This window comes from Girardinichthys multiradiatus, chromosome 8 (genome assembly GCF_021462225.1).
Source record: "Girardinichthys multiradiatus isolate DD_20200921_A chromosome 8, DD_fGirMul_XY1, whole genome shotgun sequence".
NCBI classification, from domain to species: domain Eukaryota; kingdom Metazoa; phylum Chordata; class Actinopteri; order Cyprinodontiformes; family Goodeidae; genus Girardinichthys; species Girardinichthys multiradiatus.
Genome location: NC_061801.1, coordinates 31,912,589 through 31,917,749, shown reverse-complemented (window position 1 = coordinate 31,917,749; position 5,161 = coordinate 31,912,589). Strand labels below are relative to the sequence as shown.

Below are 5,161 nucleotides of genomic sequence, written 5' to 3'. Positions count from 1 at the left end.
CTAATTTTTTAGTGCTTTGTTTGTGCAGGTTTGTGCCGTTAAATTTTTGTTTGTTCTGTTTTGGTTTATGAGATATTAAAGAATATTTTTTTTTAGGTCATCCAGAGGTCACCATCCACCATTTTGCTCCAAATTGAACCGGAGTGGTCTACCTTTTTAATGCTGTTTGTGCGCTTTTATGTACAAGCTATATAATTTTTTTTCAGGCGATCACTGACGACTTAAATCGATGACGTCTATGGCCTGCGTTGAACATCATCACCACAAAGCAAGCAGTTATTAATTTCATGTTTTTCTTTCATCATGCAAGTTAAATTGTGTTTTTATCCGATGTTGTAAAATGTATGCCTTGTTATAGTGTTTTGCACATTATTCAGGGCATGAGGTGGGCACATGACCAATATATTTATAGTTGGACAGTATTTCCCATCCCATACATGAAGCTAGTAAAGACATGGAGAGGTACTTTAGCCTAAGTGAAGCTTTACCTTAAGTGGACAAAAGTACTTTTTTGCAGATCAGAGCTGCTGTTAGACTTTATAGGCTAACCATCACTGCTTCCAACAAACAATAGGTTTTCTACTTTCATGCCAATATTGAAGTTTTTATCTGATCAAGTTTTTATCTGATCAAGTGTTTACATAATTGCTGTCACCACTGTCACCTGATTGTTCTGCACGCCTAATTTAATATATATAACCTATACCTTACTGATAACTGCACAGTATTGTATTTTTCCTCTCTTTTATTGCAAATCCCTTTCAGCCTTTTTGTGATTGTTTTTTGCACTTTGTTTCTTATAGCTTTTAGTTTGGGTAAGTTTTCTACTTTTTTAGATAAATATGAACCTGTGTACTTTCATTGCCTTATGGTTTGGTGCTGACACACTCAAATGTTCCTATTGTGGAACAATAAAGGTTTTCTATTCTAATTAATTGAGAGAGGTAACCATGACTTCTGAGATCACGTATAACCAAGTTACTGTTTGAAAATGTAATCTACATTATGCTTTCAAAGAAGAATAAAGACTTCTGATTTGGAAAATTAACTTTATGTTATAAATCACCACAGGCAAAATATGGCATACTTAACCATCTAAGAACTTGTAACAAAGAACATTAAAATAGAACCTATTTCTGGTCAGGAATATCAAACCATGGCAAAATGTATTTGCCTTTTGATCTGGGCTTCTCAGACATTTTCCCCCAAAATGTGTTGATTCACAGCATTCAATCTGCTGTGTATAACACTGCATGTGGTTGTATTGTCTTCTTTTCAGACACAGTCTTCACTATATTTGCCAGGTCATCATAAAGCTCCCACACACATAGAGCTCTTCGGCAGTATGCAATGTAATGTCCCAGACCATCTTTAGTCAAGCTTCCCTTGAAAGCGATGACTCCTCTCAAAGAGAATGTCTTTCCTTGGAGAGCAACAGTGGGGGGAAATTCACTCAAAGGAAACTGAGTTGTGTTTGCAAGGTCAATCCATGTTATTTCTCCAATGCTGTAGCTGTGAGTAACAGTTCCAGCACAGAGCATTTTTCCTGAGGTGCTGGCTCTTGTTTTGAATTCAAGTGGACATTCTGATTCCTTCGGTAATGGGCGAAGGCAGGGAGACTCCGGAAGGAAGAGTCCATTTTCCACTGAAATGTCAAGTTGAGCAATGCCAGAGTCCATCAGCACAGAAATGTCAGGAGAAACAAATGGTACTTCCCTTGTTGTTCCTTTGTTTAGCTGGCATAACTGTGAAGAGCAGTGTTTTGAGATGTAAACGCTGGATATATTTCTCATTGTTTTTCCAATGACCGTGGAGATATTGCACTGGGCATCGATTTGATGGGCACCAGACCTCAACTGGATTTTTTCAAACATTGCACTAAGCAGCTCTGCCCTCTGTGAATAGATCTTTGGGGTCACACCATCTGTAGCAATGGCTTTTACCAGCAGCAAGATGGGGTTGTCACTGTTGTTCCTGACAACATTTTGAAATGCTGTGCTGTCACAGAAAGCACAGCATAAGCACTGACAAAACGCATCAAATGCACATGTGTTCAGAACACAGATTGTTGATTTCCCAACTCTAATGCAGGTTTCCATTTTTTAATAGTCCCACTTTCACTCTTTTTGCCCCAAAAGATGGATCTGCATGGAGCCATTCAGTGCAGGAAGTGAGATAAGAAGTCCTCTTCCTTTTTTTGGGTGGAAGAATTAGTCCCCTCCAGTTTTCAACCACGTCTTCATCTGTTGGAGGAATGTTTGTGGCTTCATCGGATTCTACAGAATGGTGAGAATCCATTCTTGTCTTGGCTTCACAACTGTGGGTAGTCATGGATACAGAGTTTGTTTCGGAAACTTTTGCTAATCCAGATGTTTCCTCATCATTTTTTGCTTTTGCAGAACAAATCCGCATATTTCCTTGAATAAAGGAAAGATGATGAGAAATAAAGCAATCAACTCGAATGGGTAAGTTCTCGTGTTTAAAAAGGCCATGCTTTACATTTTTGAATTCTGCTTCAACAGTGGCTGAGCTTGCTGAGAGGTTGGTGCTTTTGAAGATGGGGACCATTACTCCTGTCCAAAGTGGTGAGTAACTTGCTAGTCTTATTATGTGTGGAACAATATCAGGGAGGAAATGGATGTTATCCCTATCCCCATTGGCTGCAGCGAGTGACCTGCTCTCCTCGCATATGTTTGATACCCAGCCACGTAGGTCAGTCTGGATCTCGTCAAAAGGATCCACTTGATACATTTCATTTGGATCTTCAGCTGGAATGATGATGGAGTCTTCTGTGATCTGGGTTTTTAGATATTTTTTGCACATCTCTGATTCGAGAGGGACTCCAGAACTATCATCACCCTCTGCCTCACTGAGGGCCACAACAGTGATGGCATGTATTAGCTGTTTTGCATGTTCCAAGCACTGTGATTGAAGAAGCTTTGCTATTGCCCTGACAAAGAAATCTTTGACACGGTGTGACTTGTTTTTCAGGCAGTCCCACTGACAGATCATCTTTATGCAGTGTGCCACATCAACCCTGATAAAACAAGGAGGAAGTTTTGCAGACTGGTTCCCAAGTAGCAAACGGAAGCATTCGTTAATGTATGTCTTCAGATCGGGGTAAGGAGTGAAGGCCTTCACCAGAGCACCAAGAATAGCCAGAGAAAAGTCACTTACGGCTTCCTTTGGTATAGCAGCACCTGTACGAAGCCATTCTGTCAGCCATGTTGCAATTGCATTAATGTCGTGTCTCTCTAACAGCATTTGCACAACTGGGACTGAGCAGTTGTCCCCTGTCAGAACGCCTTGATATAAGAAGATGTGGCCAGATGTACCATTTGGTCTCACCAGTCTTCTCACAACTGAGCCAGTTGCGTCAAAGCAAACTACTGAGGGGCTTTTTTTGGACAATGCCTTATACACATGTAGCTGTGTTTGACTCCAATAGTGGCAGAAGAACTAGTCTAGACCAGTGTCTCTTATACTACCACTGTGAGGTGTGCTATATTTTAATAACTGCAAAGACAAAATGGGATCTTTGTCACCTAATTCCAAATCTCTTCTCTCCTGCTTAGCTTTTCGTAGGGTGGCCAAATTTGTAAGGTGTCTTGGCTCAGCATCTCCAATATCCATCAAATCTGATGCCTTCGCTGACCTCCATACAGCCGGCTCCATCCTGCCCTCACACAGCTCTTTTGAAATCTGTGCACGAAGGTTTCCAGACATGAACCTCTTGGATTGCCCAGTGTGCAGGGAGATATCAGTGTCTTCGATGGAACACTGAAGCAGCATTGGGCTGTTTACCGTTGGTTCTCTAGCACAAGTCATTTTAATATGGCCTTGACACTCTTTACAGAAGCCTTTGATATCTATGTAGTTGCTTGTGACAGTTGGATAAACTTTTGCTCTCTGGAACACAATTGTACATGTGCTTTTGATCTTTTTCCAAATCAGATGGTTAATTACATGACTCAAAGTGCCAGGCTTCAAAATCATGTATTCCCTTTTGCCAGATGATGAAAACTTGTCATTATATTCCACTTTCTCAGGTACAAATTTGATCCATTCCTCAAAAGGAACTTCAAGCTGAAAACCTGAGCAGTCGTCTTGTCCAGGAGAAATGGAGCCAGAGTCAAACTCTGTGTCCAGAGTCAAACTCTGTGTCCACACTGCTCTCACGATCACTTTCCTGCTCACTGACTCCAAACATGACCAGATGTTGTGTCTGTTAGACTTTACAAAAGTGTACAGGGCTTTTGGAGACATCTTGTTTTCCAGCTGCTGACTTAATACTGTCCAAATAGTGGCAGCTGGAGTGGCTATTTTGCCATTTAGAAGGATAGCTTCTTTTGAACTGCACAGAACTGCAATAAGGGAATCCCTGTCTATTGATGGCTGTCGAGGCATCTAGTTAAAGAACGAAAATGCTTTGATTAGCATTAATCAAAATATTATTCTGGCCTATATAATCTCCCAAAGCCACAAAACATTGATATTTCAGCATTCTATCACAACTCAAGAACTCTGTTTAAATTGTTCTCTCAAATCTGTATGCCATTTATGCTGTGTTGTAATTATAGTATGTTTTTATTTTATTTTAAATGTTGAATGTTTTACTACTACTTGTCTTGTGAATTTTCAATTGAAGTATCTGTTCAACTTTAAAAATGTGTCTTAGTTCTGTGGAGTCTACTGATGTGCCTAAACATCAATGACTGAAAATGAATGGAATAGCTGGAAGATGAAGCCTTGCAGAATCTTTGTTTCAACATTTTTTAAAAGTCTGGACTTAAAATGTAATTGACTTGCAGGTTTACAGAAATATATATATGCAAGGCATGCAACCATGAATCCCTCTCTTCTAATCAGGGGCTGGATTGCAGTGGCAACATTGTTTTATCTAAAACCTAAACATTATTAGTTTACTTACCTTGTACAAGTGTAGTAAAAAGTTTAAATTACCGCCAAAACAAGGTCAGTGGTGGGGGTCAGTACGTGGGTGGAGCCAATCCCTATGACATTGCGTGAGAACTTAGTATATCAAAGTTGCCAAGCGCTTTTAAAAATTCTTACATTTAATGTCAGAAATTAAAAATTAATGCTTGACGCATTTTAAAATTTTATTTAAACAAAAAGTAAATTACTTGGTTATGAACTTTGA

The 5,161-nt window shown here is 39.6% G+C and overlaps 1 long non-coding RNA gene across 1 annotated transcript; it reads left to right on the top strand.

The window, feature by feature from the left end:
• Nucleotides 1-2,767: 2,767 nt before the first annotated feature.
• Nucleotides 2,768-3,451, top strand: LOC124872999. Its single transcript, XR_007039412.1, has 3 exons — nt 2,768-2,800; nt 2,992-3,120; nt 3,262-3,451. It is a non-coding gene; the product is annotated as an uncharacterized LOC124872999 (long non-coding RNA).
• The last annotated feature ends 1,710 nt before the right edge of the window (nt 3,452-5,161 follow it).